General features: G+C 48.5%; 1 pseudogene; it reads right to left on the bottom strand.

The window, feature by feature from the left end:
• Window positions 1-645: 645 nt before the first annotated feature.
• LOC147962527 (uncharacterized) lies at window positions 646-1,856 on the bottom strand (annotated as a pseudogene).
• Window positions 1,857-22,381: the final 20,525 nt, after the last annotated feature.

Genomic DNA, 22,381 nt, shown 5'->3' on the forward strand with positions numbered 1-22,381 from the left:
AGCGAGAGAAATCATCAATAAACAAGATATAGTAGCGGTGACCACCTTTCGAATCAAAGGGAGCAGGACCCCATACATCTGAATGAACTAAGTCAAAAGGACGCTGAGATACCGACTCACTGGTAGGATAAGGTAACTGGGTCTATTTGCCAAGTCTGCAACCATTACAATGTAAAGAAACATCTCCAAATACAGACCCTAATAGGCCCTGACGAACTAAAGAAGACAAGCGAGAGCCACATATGTGACCAAGGCGATGATGCCACTGCTGGAAGGACGCAGACAAAGAGGCAGCAAGAGCATGGGAGCTGGCTGAAGTGGTGGCAGCGGAAGGAACACAAAGCCAGTCAACCTCCCAAAAGGCCCTCGGACTCACGGCGCCGGGGGCCAGCACCAACCAAAGCCTTGGTGCGACGATCCTGAATGGAGCAAGAGTCGGTATCAAGAATGACACGACAATCAGAATCAGTAAGTTGGGCAGCGGAAAAAAGATTCATGGTGAGGCGAGTAACATGTGAAACACTAGGAACAGAAAAAGATGGAGTGGAAAGAAGACCACGGCTAGCAACAGGAAGAGGTGTGCCATCAGCGGTAAGAATATTAACAAGTGAATCAAGAGGTCGGAGAGAAGACAGCACAGAAGAATCAGAAGACATATGAAAAGAGGCTCCAGAATCCAGAACCCACGAAGATGTACCTGACTGTGTAGATGCCTGCGGCAGTGGAGCAGTGGCTGCAGTCACAGCAGCAGCGGAGCCGGTCGACGAATAGCCTGAGGAAGCTAAGAGACGCTTGAGCCTCATAATGTCCTGGTCAATGAGTGACAGGGTCGAGGAGGATCCAGGAGTCCCACTGGAAGAGGAGCGCCTCTGGTCTCGCTTCTTCTCACGGCAATCAGACTCTGGGTGACCTGGCCGAGAGCAGTAGCCATAGAAGGTGTCACGGAGCGAGCGGCCCCTCTCAGCATAAGAAGGACGACCCACCCCCTGAAGGAGTAGGCAGGAGCGGTGGAGCTGTGAGGCAAGCAGGTGGCATAGGAGCTCGGGCGGCCAACACTGATGGAACCACAAGTAACCCGGCAGAGAAAAGGCGGGTCTCTTCAGCACGAAGCTCAGCAAGTACCTCCGAGATAGGAACACGACCACGAGCAAGCAGGTGAGCACGGCGAGGCTCGAACTCAGAGCGAAGACGAGATAAGAACTCGTGAACCCGCTGAAACTCCAAATCTGACCTGTAGTCTGACAGCAACGGCAAGATCCACAAACGACGGTCCGAAGAGAGTCAAGCTGACGCCAGATGGCAGAGCACTATGAATAGAACTCATCCACAGAGGAATCACCTTGCTGGAGTGTATGCTCCTGACGCACCATAGATAGGTAGAGAGCGTCACCAGAGGGCTGATAGCACTGACAGAGATAAGACCACATCGCTGCAACTGTGCCAAGTCCCATGAACTCCGAGGCAAACTGAGGAAGGACACTCGCAGTAAGAACAGCAGCAGCACGAGCATCATCATTGCACCACTGAGTGTAAGCAGACAGATCATCACAATAGGCACAAAGGGCATCCGAATAGGCTGACATCTGCTGATCATAGGCATCAACTGCAGTATCATCTAGAGCCTTGGCGGCATCGCGATCGGCCGGAGAAGCATCAGCAGCAAGAACCGGCGGTGCTGGCGGGGTAGGAGCCACAGGAGCAACAGGTCAAGGCGGACAGGGGACCTCGCCAGAGAGAACACCCCACAGAAGGAGACCGCGCATATGGATACGCATAAACCCCGCAAACTCGGCATAGTTGGTGCCATCGAAGATCACCGAGCACCGAGGAACGGCGACATAGCCCGAAGAAGACATGAGGAGTTCTCTCTCTCTCTCTCTTTTTGGTCAACTGCTACAGTACACTGCTACAGGAAACCCGATCCAGATCGGGATCGGGCTCGCGCTGGCTCGATCCAGCCCCGATGGAGGAAGCGGGGGGAAGAGCGAGCGTGGGAGGAGCCGGCCCTGGGCAGCACCGGCTGCAGCAGGCGGCCAGGGGCAGCCAGGCACGGGGAGGTCGCGGTCGGGCGCGGTGAGGTGGTTGCCGGGCGTGGGGAGGCGCAGGAAGGTGGTTGCCGGCCGCGGCCGAGCACGGGAAGGCACGAGGCAGCGACGGCAGTCCGCGGCCGCGCTCGGGGCGGCGCGGTACAGCGACGGCAGGCCGCGGCCGAGCTTGGGGCAGCGCATGCCGGGGCGAGACGGCGTGGCGGCGGGGAAGGAGAGAGCCGGGTGCGAAAGAGGAGGTAGCCGGCGCCGGCGACGGGGGAGCTAGGCCGGCGATGGGGGAGCGAGGCCGGCGACGGGGGAGCGAGGCAAGGAGCTGCGAGCGTGCGGGAGTGGGAGAGGAACCTAAGCATCTGATACCATGTTAGGAATGGGCAACTACATTCACTGAAGGGCCAAGGGCCAGTACATATACATGTGTGTGGTAAAATGCAAGAGAGACTATACACATCTAACAGTTCTGTCCAAACTATATAACAGTAATGGAAGCAATGTCTTGCTGTCCCGAAGGAGCTTTTTTTAGACCATCTCAAAAAAAAGGTCAGTTGGTCGTTTATTTCACTTTATTAGAAACAGAAAAATAGATCCCTACTAAAGCACTGATTTGTTCCAGGCATGTTCTTGCTATCCACTGTGTGCGTTGGCTTCCCGGTGACTACTGATTTGTTTCACAAGACTAACAATTTGGGCTGAAGAGCATCTGATCTGCTGGTATGTTTTCCTTACTGTATGCTATGGTGTAGACTAACAATAAGGCTTGAATATGTCCGATGCAATAATTGTCCTGAGCTCTGTGTTTTGCCCTTCCTGAACTCCTCTGGCTGCTCTTCCATCAACCTGTCAACACTTGAAATTCTTGGTTGCCCCAAATTGGCTATGCCCTCCATGCCTCACACTCCCACACCAAAATATTTTTCTTTGGCATGTGGTGCTGTCTCAATGTTTTATTATTGTGGGAAGGAGCTGCGGGTTGATGGGTATGAAGGTGAGTTGGCATGGCATAACCTGCATAAAGTAGAGACTATGAGTATTAGAGGGGTGCCACACCTTTCATTGACAGAGTTCAACAAGCTTAAATCCCTGACAAGACTAGATGTTAGCCACTGCAGCATGGTCACGTGGCATGGACTCCAGGACCTCACTTGGCTCCAATCATTGAGCATAGGTAACTGTGGGAACTTCTTCCGTTGGCCCATGGAAGGCACCATCAAGCCTTTCCCTTCATCACTGAGGGGGCTTGAGGTTCGAGGAGTGCCAAGCATGAATTCATTGGCTCTCCTCTCCAACCTCACGTCTCTCACCACTCTACGACTAGTAGATTGCGTGAATTTAACAGTGGATGGTTTCAATCCTCACATCACGGCCAGCCTCAAGGAGCTTGTCGTCTACAGATGGGACGGAGATCGTTGTCCCCAATCTGTAGTCACGAATATTATCTCAGAAATATTGCCACCTGCAACAGCTGCAGATACATTTTTCCTCCAGTTGGAATTGGAAACACTTGATGTGGATTGCATGTCATCAGTGCTTGTTACTCCCTTCTGTAGCCTCCTTGCAACTTGTTGACACACGAACACGTCACCGTGTACCCTCGACGTCGGGGGTGATGCACCGCAGCTCACGTCGAAGGAGACCCGCCGGAAGCGCGGTACGCAAGACAATCCGGTGGACACTTTTCTATACCCGAAACCCCACACGCCCGGGAGGGACCCCGTCAGGGCGCGCGGCGGCTATGGGCTGCCCTAGGTCGACCTGATCGCCCCTAGGGCCTCGAGGTTCGCCGCCCTGCAATGAAGAAGAACGAACGAAGAACGAGAAGCAAGATACAAGGGAGGGGGATAAAGATGGATGAACACGAAAAAGTAATAGATTTGTTTGATCGATTGTGTGTTGTTCAATCGGCCGTCACCCCTTACATATATATGAGGCGGCTGGACTTTCCGTACAAGAAAAGGACTCAAATCACGTCCAGAACATCAAAACGTAACCTAACTCGGACTACGAGGGCCGGAACTTCCGGTCGGTCCGGAACTTCCGGGCTAAAATTACATCAAGTAGCCCTCTTGCACAGCTTCTGCAGGTCGCATATGGCTTCGGATCGCGATGGTTCCAAAAGCAAAGTTGTAGATCTTGCAATGGAGAAAAATTCCTTAGTTGATCACTTTTTCATCCGAGGTCATCTTGACGTCAAAATCGGCCCCGCAAATCTTCAAATAATGTTAAAATTCCAGTTTCGGGGCGCACCGCGTGCAACTTTCGGTTTAGCCCGGAACCTCCCCGGAAGTTGCCCGGAACTTCTGGGCTATAATTCTGCAGCATATTGTTTTGGCTGTAACTTTTACATACGAACTCCGATTGAGGCGTTTTTTATATCGAAATCGACCGTTTCGACGAGACGAAGATAATTAGTGTAGAACCTTTTCTCATATGGGGCTATCTTGGAGGAGTAATCAGCCGAATAGTGTTCTGAATAGTAAATCTCAATACTTTGAACACAACTTCGGCCTTAGAGATGAGACCGCATGGCTATGGCCCAAATATCAAAGTTTCTCCTTTTGACGACACGGAACTTTCTCACTTTGAACACTTCTCCATTTGAGGCCATCTTAATTAAGTTCTTGGCCGTGCCAAAATCTGCTGTCAACACATGCCCCCCTGTTTTTCGGCAAACTTGTGTGCCGAAAAATACCTTGCACGATGCTTTTTCTAAGGACGATGCCAACACTCCATCGGCCATTTTGTATGTTCTTAGGACGATAAGTATGTATCGGCCATTGCTTGTTTGAACCTTTTGATGCAAACTTAGGTGAAAACTTCTGAGCTTCTATAACAATCCGGTGATAAGGTTCCATAGATCAAAACCATTCTCCGAACCATATTGTTCTCCCTTTCGCTAGGATTTTGCAGATAATCAAGAATGAACTTCCTCCAATCCTTACTTCGTCTGCATAAAAGTTTCATTAGTGGTCGAGGTGGTGCCAATTCGGCCTTACCTATGTTGGCAAGAATAAGCATCGGCTATTAATAGATGTGCAATACACCATGGTTAACATAGTAGCCGGATGCTTGCTCTGCCAACTCTTTCAAATTGTCATATCTAGATATATGAACAATTTTAAAGCAACACAAGGTAATTTTTGCATCTAGACATACCTCATGATAAACTATAAGTGATTCGTCAAAACATTGATAATCATTGGATATTTGTTGCACTACTAATAACGAATCACCGGAAGCCTCAATATGTATAGCACCTATAGCAAGGCAAAGCTCCAATCCGAATGACAATGCATATACGGCTTTATTGTGCAAAAATACTTTAAGCGGCATGAGGCTTCACAAAATAGCACCATAAGGAGATAAATAAACAAAACCAACACCTTGGCCATTGCCACAAATTTAATCGTTGAAAATAATCTCCATAGTACTAAAAAGACAAGGGCAATATCAATGAACATGTACCTCGTTTTCGCCTCCAATTGAACTAAGGACGATGTTAGGATACTACATCAGCCATGCTTTCACATATTCTTAGGGCGATAGATAAATATCGGCCATTAACATAAGGTTCATGTAGAATTCATTCACCAAATCACGTATAGCCGAAATAAACAAATGAAATAGCAATAAAATATTTCGGCCCCTTTGTATTAGCAACAAAATTGTAACTAACCAAATGTATAGTGATTTGGTAATACCCTGTTATGATATAGAAAATCATGTTGCATCCATGGATCAAAATAAATCCATGGAGGGTAATTGATCATACCTAGGGATGAATTCCATTGCAAAGGCATCAATGGCATGGTTGAAGAAAATGGATGATGTGCGAACCGAAGATTTTGATGTTGTGATGCACACCTTCGGCTTAATTGTTTGTTGCTTTCACTCTTTTCCTTCTTCACATTTATCGCACTTGTTGCAATAGAAAAATGCACATCACTTTTGTTTTGATTGATCTTCTTGGGAACCCATGCCATGTTCTTCTTTCTCAGCTCTTGTGCACTAAGATTTTGTAATTCCCTCTTTTGCCAATATGATAAACCGAGTGGGCATCTCGGCTGTGATTCTGTTTTGACCTTGTGCACTCTCAACTTCTTTTCTTCAGATTTGGCATTTTGACTCCCAATAATTGGTTGCTTCGTCTCATTGCCTCTAGTAGCCAATGTCAACACTTTAATTGGCTCTTTTTCATTTGAGATCAAATCTGAAGTTGCACTCTTACGACCATCTCTTTTGACACGGTAAACTTGCTTGACCACCTCTTTCTTCTTCCTTGAGCTCTGGACCGATTCCTTATGATTGAAACGGTCTTTAACATGTGATTGTCCAAATGTTAATCTTCTTGGAGCTGCATAATATTGATGAGCTGGTCTAAAATAAGATGGAAAATGTGCCCTTGTATCATACCTGTCCCATGATGGATATGGATCTACATGAGCATAGGGAGGCATCCACGGCATTGGCATTGGCATTGGCGGCCCAAAATAAGGATATAAATATGTTGCATTAAAATTCTCACTTTGCCAATACCAATCCTCATATTTGCGCCTTGGGGGTGATCTTGCTGCCCCCCAGTCCTTGGCGTCTCCATTGTAGCTTCGATGGAATTTTCGCCCTCAAGATTATGTTCATTATGCTCTTCAACAACTTCTTTACTTGAAAGCTTGATCCCATCACCTGCAGTTTTTACCTTCTCTTTAAATGGATCGGCTTGAAGCAGCCGATGCAAAAACTTTCCGCCACCGGGACCAATCGGAATAGATTGGTCATCTCTTGGTGTCTCAACAAATTTCAATCGTCCTTTATCAATGGCCGATTGAACTATTTGACGAAACATGTGGCAGTCCTCAAAATTATGCTTGGACGAATCATGCAACTTACAATACATTGGTCCTTCGGTAGATGGCTTGACATGGTGATCAATAATTCTAATGTAATTATTTTCCAACAACAAATCAAATATTTGATCACACATGTTTGAATCGAAGGTATACCTTTTGTTTTCTAGCCGATCTTGTTGTGAGAACGGCTTTGGAGTTAAGCAAACGAATGGTTCAGATTCGCAACTTCCCATTCGGCTATGAATTCTCTTTCGCATATTTTTTCCGATGTACTTAAATAAGAAACTATACTAGCATCGGCTTTCCCAAAAGATTTTAACCTTGGCTTTAAATTTCTGAAATCAAAGTAGTTAGAACATACACGTCTCAATTGAGACCATGCGTAAGCCAAGTATGAAGCAAGCAAAGCTACCCAATTAGATATGAACTTTAAATAAAGCAATGGGAAAAGCTTTGGCTACAGTAATAAGTCACTATCGGTCTCTTTGAATGGTACAATATATTGACCAATATGCTTAGTAACAATTTTATTGCTAACAAGTAAATTGCCCTTCTTCATTGGTCTTTGAAAATTACTTATTAGAATTTTTCTAATAGATGCATCAACAATAAAGTTGTGACCAAATCTGAAAACAGGTAAATTACTTGCTAGACATACCTCTTCAAATATGTTGGGAGAGCATGATGATTGCATGTGATGAATTATTGTGCTTTGCTTCTGGATGACTTCCCAACACCGTGTCACAATTTTCTTCTTGATTCCGTGCATCATAAATTTGAAGATCTTTTTCAACCGAACTTTGTTCGGCCACTTGTTCTTGTCCTTGAAGCTCGTCAATTTCTACGGCACAGAACTTATAGGGCAGGAAGTAGGTTCCATTAACTTCAGAAAAATTAAGCATGGTTGTTTTGCTATGCTTGCCATGCCCTTTCTCAATAATGCTTGCCTCTTTGGATTTGATGGATTCAGAATATATACTACTTGATTCGGCTTTTTCAACCGAAGCACTTTCAAGTTCCGAATCATCCTTCTTTTCATTGATACTACCAATTGGCAGAGCTTCTTTTATATGAGCCAATTCTTTTTCTATTTGTTTCTGGCAGCGAGCGGCAAGATTGGCTTTAAGCTTTTTCTCAACTTCAGCCCACTCCAGATATGATCGCCCCCCAATACTTTTAGATTCTTTCGGCAATGACACATGGGTGTTGCCGAAACTTTGCAATTGTGTAGGAGGTGTATAAAATGATGTAGTACTAGGTGAAGGCATATGCATTGTTGTAAAACCATATTTTTGCTCGCCAATATTATCAATTGGCAAAGATTCATCTTCTTGCAAAACTCTACCTTTTATTGCGGCATAATCACGAAATAGCCCCTTTTCATGTTGTTCAAGGCAAAGAGCACTAATCCTCTTATTTTGGGCTAAACTCTTCAATGCAGCCACCACTACCTCATCTTCTACAATATTGGGCACAACCGCTCCAGTAAAATTTACATTTATTCGGCTATGACCAGGAAGGTGTGAAACCGAATTATGAACATCTACAGTTGTGTATGCTGCTGAAAAATTATTGTCATGAGGTGTAGCATATGACGATTGAGAATAACTGGCCGAATAGCTAGTAGTAGCATGGCCAATTCTCTCGTTTATCGGCATGGTTGGATTAGTATATTGCACGTTACTTGCCGATGAATAAAAGGGTGAAACACTTTCTTGCATGGCATTGGAAATTCTAACATGAGGTGTTTCAAATTGATTAACCAAACCCATCATGTTGTTCATCGGCATATGGATTTGTGGGGTTGCCGATGCATGAGAGTTTGGATACATATGTTGTATGTTGCTAAAATCATAAGAATTTGAAGTATGAAAATTGTTTTGCATCGGCCCTTGCGCATATTTAGATGCATGATTGATAAAACTAGGGCTAGCCGATACATTATGCGCATTAGGTGATCTAGCAACAACATATGGATTATTTGCATCTACAAAGGGGAATTGGGTATTCATATTACCTTTGTAGATTGCAGCAACTTGATGACGATCTCTTCGTAGCAAGAACGGGCTGGAGACCGTTCAAAGCTTCGTCCCCAGCGGAGTCGCCAAAAAGTGTGTTGACACACGAACACGTCACCGTGTACCCTCGACGTCGGGGGTGATGCACCGCAGCTCACGTCGAAGGAGACCCGCCGGAAGCGCGGTACGGAAGACAATCCGGTGGGCGCTTTTGTATACCCGAAACCCCACACGCCCGGGAGGAACCCCGTCAGGGCGCGCGGTGGCTATGGGCTGCCCTAGGTCGACCTGATCGCCCCTAGGGCCTCGAGGTTCGCCGCCCTGCAATGAAGAAGAACGAACGAAGAACGAGAAGCAAGATACAAGGGATGGGGATAAAGATGGATGAACACGAAAAAGTAATAGATTTGTTTGATCGATTGTGTGTTGTTCAATCGGCCGTCACCCCTTACATATATATGAGGCGGCTGGACTTTCCGTATAAGAAAAGGACTCAAATCACGTCCAAAACATCAAAACGTAACCGAACTCGGACTACGAGGGCCGGAACTTCCGGTCGGCCCGGAACTTCCGGGCTAAAATTACATCAAGTAGCCCTCTTGCACAGCTTCTGCAGGTCGCATATGGCTTCGGATCGCGATGGTTCCAAAAGCAAAGTTGTAGATCTTGCAATGGAGAAAAATTCCTTAGTTGATCACTTTTTCATCCGAGGTCATCTTGATGTCGAAATCGGCCCCACAAATCTTCAAATAATGTTAAAATTCCAGTTTCGGGGCGCACCGCGTGCAACTTCCGGTTTAGCCCGGAACCTCCCGGGAAGTTGCCCGGAACTTCCGGGCTATAATTCTGCAGCATATTGTTTTGGCTGTAACTTTTACATACGAACTCCGATTGAGGCGTTTTTTATATCGAAATCGACCGTTTCGATGAGACGAAGATAATTCGTGTAGAACCTTTTCTCATATGGGGCTATCTTGGAGGAGTAATCAGCCCAATAGTGTTCTGGATAGTAAATCTCAATACTTTGAACACAACTTCGGCTTTAGAGATGAGACCGCATGGCTATGGCCCAAATATCAAAGTTTCTACTTTTGACGACACGGAACTTTCTCACTTTGAACACTTCTCCATTTGAGGCCATCTTAATTAAGTTCTTGGCCGTGCCAAAATCTGGTGTCAACACAACTACCCTCCACACATTGCGAATCAGTTTTGATCATCCGATAGAAGGCTTCACTGAAGAGCAAGCAAAAGCACTTGAGCTCCTCGCCTCCCTCGAGAAGCTAGAATTCCATTGTTGCTATGCTTTGCAGTCAATCCCTCAAGCGTTACATGGCCTATCCTCTCTCAGAAAATTACGGGTCAGCGAGTGTCCCAGATTTCGATTGCTGCCCGAACAGCACCTTTCGACATCACTGCAAAATATTACACTAGTCAATTGTGGCGCAGAGGTAAATGAGGAAGGGAAAGAAAATTGGTTCAGCAAATGTCTGTAGTTTTGCTCCATGAGGTGACACAAATATATTTGATTTTTGTTACTCTAAATTCAGGATCGTGTGCATACCGTTCATCACTATTTGACTAGCTTTGACAATGCCATCACTGTGTACATCTCTTGGTAAGATGGTGATGTATGTGCCAATCCTCTCCTAGCGATGAGTTATAGATCAGGAGATACCTCCATCAAAGCATGCGGCTTTGTATCGTCGGCAGTGGATTCGAGAAGTGAGGATCAGGTTCGCGGTTTTCACCCCAGGCAACTGGCATTATGAACTTAGGAGAGTTTGTACAAGATGAGCGAACAAGACTTGTTCAATCGATCTATTGACTGCGGTACATGGTTTTGCGGCGCTTAATAATGTCGGTCGGCCTGAGTCTTGCAGCTCATCAACACGGTCAATCTCGACAGTAGCAGTTAATCTAAACAGCACGACCAATACTACATCTGAGCTCGATTCTTGCTAGCTAGGTAGTTGCACTATTTAATTTTATCCAAGTGATCCAGTTGGGGCATGCACTTGCTACTCCGACGATCAAGGCTCTCAAGTGTTCAAGTGGTAGTACTACCTTATCAAGCTAGTTATATTAACTCAACTAGCTTCGTTAATTAATCGCAATTGGATCAAACTAAGCATGTCCTATGAATGTAGTGGTGCTAGCTAAGCAAACTCATGTACTCATCAAGTTGCTCAGTTAATCAATTGGCAGTACTTATTTTTCTATTATAATAATTATAACCTGTAACCTGTAATGAACATTATGCTGAACAATTTGAACTGGGTCAATATTCACAATAACTAATCTGAATCAGTCTACTGAGTATGGACCTGGCCGCTGTTACAGCTAATGGGCACTGTGATCAACCATGACACTTGGAATCTAAACAGCAAGTCTAAGGTCCAGCCTTTCTAGTGGCTAGTTAACTTGATCCAAATGATTGAGTCAAAGTCCAACAGTTTGTAGTCTTTGCTAGTTTGATCTACGGTCTACCTAGGGTACCCGGCCTAGTATAGGAAGTTTTATGACACTAATAAACTGGATCAAATTACGTCTATGCCAGTTGAGCTATCGCACAAGTTCATAAAGACATGCACTTATCATTGCACACAAATACTAACTCTGCATGTAAAACAACTAAACATGAGAGGGAAAGGAAATTGGTTTTGCATATGTAAGCGCTCATACAATGTATCCTCCCATTGAAAGCGCATCACCGGAAATCTTGAAATAAATTCAGAAATAACACGAGCACGTGGACTTAAACCCTGGTGGGCTGGGGATACCACTGTCCTTCTATATATCCAACCACAGGTTGGTTCGCACTTTGACAGTGCCATTAGTGTGTACATCTCTTGGTAAGATGGTGATGTATGTGCAATGGACATTGTACTGAACAATTTCTGCCAATCCTCTCCTAGCGATGAGTTATAGATCAGGTGATACCTCCATCAAGGCATTAGGCTTTGCAACCGTGGCGGATTCGACCAGTGAGGACCAACTCAATGGTTTTCACCCCTGGAAACATACATTATTGACTTAGAAGAATTGCGCCAAGACGAGAAAAGAAGACTTGTTCAATCGATCTATTGATTGCCGTACATCGTTTTGTGGCGCTTAATAGTGTCAGTCGGCCTAGGGTCCTACAGCCAATCAACACTGTCAATCTGACAATCTTGACACTAGCTAGCAACACGACCAACACTACATCTAAGCTCTATTCTTGCTAGCTAGGTAGTTGCTCTATTTAATTTATTTTTTTGACTGTGTTGCTCTATTTAACTTTATTCAAGTGATTCAATGATCAAGGCTCTCAAGTGTTCAAGTGGTAGTACTATCTAATCAAGCTAGTTGGAGTATATTAACTCAACTAGCTTCGTTAATTAACCGCAACTGGATCAAACTAAGCATGTCCTATGAATGTAGTAATGGTACACTAGCTAAGCAAGCTCGTGTACTCAACAAGTTGCTCAGTTAATCAATGGCAACTGGATGAAGCGCTAGGCATGTACTATGAATGTATCAATGGATCGGTTGGGTTGTCACGGCCACGAGATTTGCAATTGCACACGCATGGCAAGCTTGGGGACCTGTCATGTTCCGTCGCCGTGGACATTGTGAGGCCGGAAGGTCGAGCGATGTAGCCATGATTTGGGTGGAAGAGCATCTGAACTTCTGGTATATTTTACTTACTGTATGGTGTATGCTAGGGTGTAGGCAGCACCGTCTGTTAGGGACAGAGTGGTGGTAGGGATCGATCTATTATCTCACGGTGGCAATCAGTCTGATACAAGCCGAATTACGAGAATCGATCGATCGAAAGAGGAACTAGGGTTCGTGCCGCCGCCGTTCGGTGATCCACTGGATGCCGAGGAAAGAGGGGAGCGTCGCCTTAAGTAGCCGCAGTGGTTGGGACGGGCTGGTAGTGCCACTCTGGGCCGAAGTAGAGCAGGTTGTTGCGTCGGGCGCGGCTGGGCCGGTCACGCGTCTTGCTGGTCAGTGGGGTCGAGCCGTCAGGGGCGTTAACATCCCCTCCTCCTTGAGACCTGGCTTGACCCCAAGCCTCCGCATGAGGGAAGCGTGCTTGGAGTGCTTGGCGATCCTCCCAGGTGGTGTCGAGAGCCGCGCCCGCTGACCATTGGACTTGGACTTGCTCGATCATGATCTCGTTCTTCTTGCGCCATCTTGTCTGAAGAATCTTGATCGGGATTGCCGTGTCGCCTGTAGCTGCTGGTAGCGTTGGCGATGCCGTGGTGCCTGGAAGGAGCGCTTGCCGAAGTTGGGAAACGTGGAAGACTGGGTGCACTGCTGCTTCAGGGGGAAGTTGCAGTTTGTAGGCGACGTCATTGATCTTGTCGATGATCTTGAACGGGCCGTAGTACTTGTAACTGAGCTTGTGGTTTACTCTTGGGGCCACCGAGGTTTGGATGTATGGTTGCAGCTTGAGGAAGACTTGATCACCGCCTTGAATTGGTGAAAGGAGCGCTTCTTGTTCGCCTGGTCTTGCATGATCTGGCGCGCCCGATGGAGTTGTTGCTGAATAAGGTCCTGCATCACTGCCCGCTCCTCGAGCCAAGTTTGCAGTGCTGGAACTGATGACGAGGTCGATGCCGTGATCCCCCAGTGCCTTGGTTCTCTTCCGAACATGGCCTTGAACGGCGTCATCCCGATAGCAGAGTGGTGGGATGAGTTGTACCAGAATTGCGCCAAAGGTACCCAAAAGCTCCATCTCTTCGGGCACGCTTGAACGAAGCAGCGCAGGTAAGTTTCGATGCACTGATTCACCCGCTCCGTTTGGCCGTCCGTCTGCGGGTGGTTCGCCGTGCTCATGCACAGTTCTGTTCCTGCATATTTGAACAGTTCTTGCCAAAAATGGCTGGTGAAAACTGGGTCACGGTCAGATACAATAGCTCCCAGGAACCCGTGCAGCTTGTACAGCTGTTGCATGTAGAGAATGTCCACCTTAGCCGCTGTGTAAGGATGGGCAAGGGGAAGGAAGTGGGCGAACCGAGTCCTTTTGTCGACCACCACGAGCAAGCATTTGTACTGACCCGATTGTGGCAAGCCGTCCACGAAGTCCATGGTGATTAGGTCCCATGACTCTTTTGGAATTGGTAAGGGCATCAGCAGCCCCGGTGAAGCTGTGCGGTCTGGTTTGGCTTGCTGGCAGGTCTGACAGCAATGCACATACTGTTGTACATGCGCCTTCATCTTGGGCCAGGCAAACAACCCGTGGATGCATCGGTAGGTCACTGGGAAGCCAGAGTGGCCCCCCATTGGGCTGTCGTGGAAGGTTGCGATGATGCGCTGCTACATAGCTGTGGTTCCTCCCAGCCAGATGCGGCCTCGGAAGCGGAGCAACCCATTCTGCAGTTGGAATTGTCCTTTGGGGTCCTCGCGAATAGCCAGCTGCTCCAGGAGTCGCTGTGCTTGAGGATTGGTGTTGTAACTGGCGAGGATATCTTCGAGCCATGCTGGTTGGCACACGCTAATTGTGTGCAGCACTTTAGTTGTTGTTGCTCTGGACAAGGCATCCGCTGCTGTGTTCTCGGCCCCTTTTTTGTACTTGATGATGTATCGGAGTCCCAGCAGTTTAGTGAAGGCTCGCTGTTGCCATGGCGTCGAAAGCCTCTGCTCTGTCAGGTGTGTCAGACTGTGCTGATCAGTAAGTATGGTGAACTCCGCGTGCTGAAGGTATGATCCCACTGGTCGACAGCTACAATGACTGCCAAGTATTCTTTCTCATAGGTCGAGAGGCCTTGGTATCGGGGGCTCAGAACTTTGCTCATGTACGCGATTGGGTGACCCTCCTGCTGCAGTATCACCCCTATCCCTTTGTCACATGCGTCGGTCTCGATCACGAAAGGTTTGGTAAAGTTAGGTAGTGCCAGAACTGGTGCCTCGACAAGATGTTGCTTGAGCAGATGGAATGCTGTGTCAGTGGCCGACGTCCAGACGAATGGTGCCCCTTTTTTGAGAAGATTGAATAGCGGCCGAGCTATGATTCCAAAGTTCTTGACGAATCTTCGATAGTACCCAGCGAGTCCCAAGAAGTTGCGGACCGCCTTGACATCAGATGGTGTCGTCCAGTTGGACACTACTTGGATCTTCTTAGGTTCTGTGGACACTCCACTGTCGCTGATGACGTGCCCTAGGTAGGACAGGCTGTGCTGGCCAAATTCACACTTGGACATCTTCACGCGCCATTGGTCCCGGCGCAAGAGTTGCAGAACTTGCCGTAGGTGATTGATGTGGTCTCGCAGAGTCTTGCTGAACACCAGGATGTCGTCGAAGAAGAGGAGAACGCACTTGCGGTCGACTGGTTTGAGTGTAGTTGTGAGAGCTCCGTTGAATGTGGCTGGTCCACCCGCTAACCCGAAAGAAACCACCAGGAATTCGTAGTGGCCCGAGTGCATCTGAAACGCCGTCTTGTACTCTTCACCCTCTGCCAAGCGGATCTGGTGATATCCTGAGCGCAGATCCAACTTGGAGAACCATGCCGCACCATGTAACTCGTCTAGTAATTCTTCGATGATGGGCACGGGGTACTTGGCAATGTAGGTGATGGCATTGAGATGTCTGTAATCGATGCAGAGCCTCCACGTCCTGTCCTTCTTCTTGACGAGGATAGCTGGGGAGCAGAAAGGACTGGTACTTTTCTGAATAATCCCTTTGCGAAGTAGTTCCTCCACTTGAGCATCAATTTCCTTCTTATGCTCTGGCTTGTGTCGGTAGGGCCGAATGTTCATAGGTTGGGCTCCTGGGATGAGAGGGATCTTGTGATCGCAGTCGCGACGTGGCGGCAATCCTTCTGGTTCCTAGAACACATCAGAGAATTCTTCTAGAACTGCCTGTATCTCGGGTGAGTTGGTGATGCTGCTGTTGTCCTCACTGGTGGTCGCGTAGATCAGCGCCATGTGAGTGATTGCACCGGAGTTGCAGAGTTGTTGGAGTTGAAGGGCGTTGATGATCGTGCAAGTCGAAGAATTAGACTCGTGCCCACGGAGACGAATCGGTCCCGCGGCCGATGGCATCTCAATGAACTTGGCACGCCAGTCGACAGTCATTGGGCTGTGCTCCTCGAGCCAGTCCATCCCCAAGATTGCATCGTACGTCCCGAGCGCCAGCACCTTCATATCCGTCGTGAACTGGTGGCCTTGAGTGCACCATTGACATTGTGGCACACTTGCAGAGCAGGCGAGAGCTCCCCCGTCAGCGACGTGTACTTGATACGCGCGGGGAAGAGGCTGGACGCCCTGGATGGACGTCGCCAGCCGCTCATTGATGAACGAAGTGGTGCTGCCGAAGTCGACAAGCATCAACACTTCGCGCCCCTGGATCCATGCGCGCAACTGAAACTCCTTGCTCGATACGCCCCCAGTCAAGGCCGGCTTGGAGATAGCCATGATCACTTCTTCTGGAGCGGCCTCCGGCTGGGTTGGTGCTGTCGTTGCGTCGATGCCGAAGAGCTCCAGGAGTTCTTCGACGACATGGAGTTGGACTGACATGGGGCACGTGTGGTCGGGTCCCCAACGCTCGCCGCACTTGAAGCACAATCCTCGCGCTCGACGGTAGTCGCGCAGGGCCTTGAGCTTGGTGGAGTCAGCTCGTGCGGCGTCCGTGCCGCGGCGATCCGCGGCTGGAGCTGGTGGTGTCGCGCGCGCCGGTGGAGGTGGTAGAGGCAGCGGTATGTTGAGACGTGGCGGCACGTCAGGAGGCCGCGGAGGCGTCGGGCGCTGCATCTCGGCTGTGGCGTTGTCGGCCACTTCCTCTTGGAGCAGCGCCAATGCACACGCTGTGTCCAAATCAGGCGGTCGTTGCACCATTACCACCGCTCGGATATCCGCCCTCAGCCCTTCCACAAAACGAGTGAGAAAATAAAATGGATGAATTGAATCGGAATAAGAGCTCAAATGATTAATGATCAATTCGAAGCGCTCAATAAAATCAGCTATAGTTGATGTCTGTTTAATAGTGTAAAACTGCCGGATGAGCAGTTGATGGCGATCGCGGCCGAATCGTGTGGTTAACAGTGCTGAGAAGGATTCCCAATCGAAGCTACTGAGCTTCTTTTGGATTGATTGCAACCACACGGCCGCAGCCCCGGAGAAGTTGAGGGCGGCCATGGGAACCCAGAAAGTTTTGTGAATACCAAATATGGAAAAGTATTGTTCACACATCGTTTTCTACATGTTCGGATTTTCGCCCGAAAATTAAGGAAACGAGATGGAAGGGTGGGCTTGTCCCAACCCCGCGAGCATTTGACTAGCATGTGCAAAAGGGGAAGATAAGATCTTGATCTGACCGTTGGTCGGGAGTGGCGGCGGCGTCTGGAACGACACCGCCCCCCCCCCCCCCCCCCCCCCCCGCTGCAAATCGCCGTGGTCCTGAGACCTGTGAGGGGTGTCCTCATGGCCTCCCGCCAGGCCCAACTTGTCGGTGGGCAGCGCGGGCGGTGGCGCCGTAGAGCGTAGCGGCGGCGCGCCCCCGTTGGTGTCGGTGCTGGGTTGTGGGCACGCCTGCTGCAGAGCGGTGACCGCGTCGCCTAGATCGGAGACGCGGCGCTCCAGATCTGGTCGCCACGCGACGAGATCATCGAGACGGGAGGTGACCGCGGTGAGGGCCGCGGTGTTGGCCTCCATCGTCGCCGTGAGCTTGTCGAGGTAAGCCTTCGCTGCTGGATCCATGGCTTCGATGGTGAGGCGGCCGTGGCGAGTCCCTCTTGTCTCGATGAGATGAGCCAGATCGGTGGAAGAGTGGTGGATTTCTGGCGACTGATACCAGATGTTAGGGACAGAGTGGTGGTAGGGATCGATCTATTATCTCACGGTGGCAATCAGTATGATACAAGCGGAATTACAAGAATTGATCGATCGAAAGAGGAATTAGGGTTCGTGCCGCCGCCGTTCGGTGATCCACTGGATGCCGAGGAAAGAGGGGAGCGTCGCCTTAAGTAGCCGCAGTGGTTGGGCCGGGCTGGTTGTGCCGCTCTGGGCCGAAGTAGAGCGGGTTGTTGCGTCGGGCGCGGCTGGGCCGGGCACGCGTCTTGCTGGTCAGTGGGGTCGAGCTGTCAGGGGCGTTAACACCGTCTTCTCTCCACTTTTGTTGGTTTAAAGGGAAAAAATGTTTGCTGAGCTAATCAAAACACGTTTCATGAAACACTGGAACAGGTTGATTATTTGTTCATACAGTCCATGGTACCCGCAGCCATCGACTGCATATTGTGCAGATTTGATATATGGTGATGTTTCACTGTCAACCTTCAGAGTTTAAGCTCCGAATTTTCAGATTCATCTGTGGACCAACGACACAAAGTAACGACTGAGAGATTATATCCATGATGATGAATTCCATTACCTTGTTCACCATTTTCCGAGTCTTGGGTTGGTTACTCTGTTTCTGCAGAACGATTCACATCCAACAGTGATTTTTTATAAAATCAAGTTGGTACTCAGAACTCAGAAGTAACTACTTAGCATTGCGCTTCTGTCTTGGTGTCTCGACGGAGAGCTGCGCAATTGTGCATCATCGGCCATTTCAGAGGTAACTGATGACATCAAGTGGTGGTTAAATAAGTTACATTTGAAAATTGTGGGTGTGGCATGATGATGGACGATTCAGGTTTTAGGTAGCACTAATTTGTTTGTTCCATGTATGTCAGGCCAAGCCTGCTCCCCTCCCCTGTCGATGAACCCCAAACCCTGATGATTCAAGACTGAATAGTAGTGCAGCGCCTCACCTCTTGTGCAGATTACCGTTCAAAATAGAAGTGTGCGATGTTTCACTGGTATCCGTGAGAGCTTGAGTCCCAGTTTAGCAGGTTCACGCCTGTTGGCGAACTCAAAGTAACGAACTGAGGCATTTAAATTTAAATTAGACGACGAGTTATCGTTGCCTTGTTCTCACTTCTCTGACCTTAGATAATTTCCTCGGATTCTGCAGAACAATTTGCAGCCAGCAGCCAATTTAGAAGTTGGTCGTACCGTGCAGACAACAAAAGTAACCACTGAGCTTCTGCCTTCAAATTTTTCGACGGAGTGCTGCGTAGTTCTGGATGGATCAAATCGAAGGTACTGATTACATCACATGTATTCCGTGGGTTGCGTGATCGATGATTAGGGTTTTCGGTGCTGATTTGTTTCATGTATGCTGTGGCATGCATCGTCGGGCAGGTGTCTGTCTGTCAGCCTGCCTCCTTCATGACGAACCTGAAGACGTGAAGCCTGAGGAGGAAATTACTATGGTTCAGTACTGGAAAGCAATCTTTCTCCGTCCTCTGCGACTGCAAATCGATCGACAGGATCAGCATCTGCAGAACTTGGCACGAAAGAGATAAGTGCGTGTTTCTGGATGGTGATGATCAGCACGTCAATTCTTCCCTGCTGTAAACTTTACTTCATTTTAAGGCTGGACTTCAACTAGTGCAGTTCAGCTCCGGCAAGCAAGCAACAACCTGAGAAAGAGTGTTAGTGTTGTTGCTGCTTCAGTCTGGACAAATTAGCAGTAGCTTGTTAACCCTGACGAAACTGGAGTTTTGCATCTTGTTCAGAATTCAGATATGCAGTAATTACTAATTAGTGTTAGGCAGTACACTTTTACTAATAAATTGTCCATTTTAGATTGTGCGTGCACATGGAAGGAATTCATTCCCTTTACCGTTTTGGTTTGCCCACTTTCCGTTGCTTTGCCTTCGTATTCAGGATGTGTGCTGCAACTGGCAGTGAATTTTTTTTGAGGTGGAGAGAAAAAAAATCAAGTTTTCTTTGAGGTTGTGCTAGTGGCTGCTGCTAATCCTCTCTCATTACAATTCAGCACACAATTTCATTCCAGGGATATTACAGACATTTCAACACACAACTCATCCCAGACACAATCTGAGACTATGATCTCAGAAAAGAACTCGATGACTGATTCTCGTTAATTCTGTGAGAATCTTATTGTGTTTCTTGAAATCACTAATTAAGAAGTACTCATTGCGAAGATCAGTCCTATCTTCTATCTCAACTTGGGAATTTTCCCTTTTTTCGTAGATCCGTTTATTCAAAACGTTCTATCTCTCAAACCGTGCATCCAAATCTCGAACCGTTTTCATCGTTGGATTCCTCGCGTCGAGATCTTGAAAACTAGATCCCATGTTAATAGATTTTAACGGACTTTTTTTTTACGAAAAAACCGAATCGAAAAACTGAACCAGGAGCATGGGTTTTTTCTCTTTTCGAAAGAGGCATGCCCATGCCTCTCGCGAATCATAACCATGCATCTTGCGGAAGCAAAAACGTGTCTCTCACGAAAGAAAAAGAAGAGAAAACGTGTTTTTTTCGTTTCCGTGGAGGCACGGCCGTCCCTCTCGCAAAAGCACAACCATGCCTCTCACAAAGCAAAACCGTGACTCGGCGAAAGGAAAAAATGTGTTTTTTTGTGCATTTTTTTATTTATTTCTCACCCAAAAGCTAAGGAAGACCGGTGGAAAACCAAAACGTCGAAAAAACCCGGAAAAAGCCAAAAACGCGCGAGGAAAAATAAAATAAATAAATTCCGGAGGGAGCGCCCAGAGCGCGACACGTGACGGACGGCTCAGAGCGCGCCAAATGACGCTGATTGTTGTGAGGCTGTCGAAGGAGCGCTCATCAATTAGTTGCTCTCTAATCTGATTCTAGAGAATCGAAAGTTGAAAAGAACTGGGCCTAGTTCCAGGCCGGTATGTGCTGGGGCTGTGCCGTGGGCTGGGCCCGAACAGTAACTTCACAACAATTCCTTCCAGGCCTATCAATGGGCCCTCGCCGCCCATTTTGGTTCGCCGAGGTCGGTCGCCTCCCTCCCACCGATGGCGAAGGTGATCTCCTCGTTGTCGTCAGGGACAGGCGAGGCGGTGGAGCCCTTCAACCTCGATTGGAGCCCACCGCCCGCCGCTCCTTGCTGGGTAACTCGCCTGCATCCCATCCCCTGCCCCGCTTCCTCTGAACTGTGGCTCTGACGTGTCACACCGGCAGTCGGCGCACTGGAGATGATGGACCGCCTTCGTCTTCTTCAAATCTGGCCCCCTCTGCCGACTTGGTCGATCCACGAGACGTGACGTGAACCTACCTCCTTTCTGTTAGGTTTACTACTCCTACTAGTTTAATTTACTATCGTGTTTCTGTGCACTGAAGGTGTCTGCTAAAATGCGTAAACAATAATTTTCTTTCTTTTTCCTAGTTAGTAGCCACCGACTCGTCTCTAACAACCACATTCACATGAATTGACTGCATAAAAACTTAACAGATGAGATGATGAGGTACATCTGCTAGATCACCAACCGATCCGCTATCACATATATTCATATTATTAGAAACAATCACAACCGAGACTCCTTATGTCGACTCGGTCGCTTGCTCAACTAAGCTTACTTTCTATATTCTTTTTTACAAAGAAGGCATCTTCCTGAAAGCTTCCTCGGGTGCATGGTACCAGCAAGGTCAATGATATAACAAACAAATTAAGGCATGCCATCACACATTCAAACATGGGAAACAACAACAAAAATCTGTCAACACTCACTTAGATGAGCGTAAACTTTTTTTTTATCAAATCCAACTATCCATCGAGGGCATACTAAAAACAGCTCTAGAGAGCCTCTCCTCAAAACCCCCACCAATTCTCACTGTCGAAGCCCAAAGCCGGTGTCGGGTGGTAGGTGCGACATATGCCAACGGGTGGCTTATCATTGTGGGAGCCAATAAGACGTCGCCGGTGCCTGGAAGCGGGATGAGGCGAAGACATGCACGCCGGCGAATCTTACCCAGCTTCGGGGCTCTCCGTGGAGATAACACCCCTACTGCTGCTCTGCGGGGTCTCCGCATGATCACTAGAATGAACAAGTGGCTACAAGATGCTCCTTGAGCTGTTCAGCGAGAGGAGGAAGAAGGGCAAGGCTAGCTCTTCTCTTCTCTCTATGCGGTGTCTAAAGCTAGCTGAGATCAACCCTTTGCATGGGTGCCCCGGGGGGTTTATATAGGCCTACCCCCGGGGGTACAAATGTTAATCCGGCTGGGCGTGGGCCCAAGCCGTCAGTGTCTACGCTCGCCGGCTTCTGCGCCGGCCGCTGGGGCCCGCCGGCTGTGGGTCCCGCCGGCTGCCGGCTCCTTGGTCGACAGGCCGGCCCCACTGTCAGGGGCCTTGTCGGGGGCGGGTTACTGTTGCCTCAATCTCGATGGCGAGGGCTTTGTCGAGGTAAGCGTGGCTACAGTGCCGCCGCCTGGCGGGCGATCACTGTAGCCTCACCTCGTCTTGTCTCCTTAATGGGGCGCCTCCTTCGAGGGAGGGAGCGAGCCGGCTGTGGGAAGCCGGCCCTGTCTTGAGCCAACTGGGGAAGGCCTGGCCGCCTTCGGGTGTCTCTCTGCCCGAAGGGGCCCACCGCCCGTGGGTCGTGCTGACAGTTCACTGTGGATGATGTCATGGCCAACATGGCTACAGTGCCGGGCCGGACGGGTCATGGCCA

The sequence above is a fragment of the Triticum urartu genome, chromosome 7A (assembly GCF_056163025.1).
Source record: "Triticum urartu cultivar PI428250 chromosome 7A, HENAU_Tu73, whole genome shotgun sequence".
Lineage (NCBI taxonomy): Eukaryota > Viridiplantae > Streptophyta > Magnoliopsida > Poales > Poaceae > Triticum > Triticum urartu.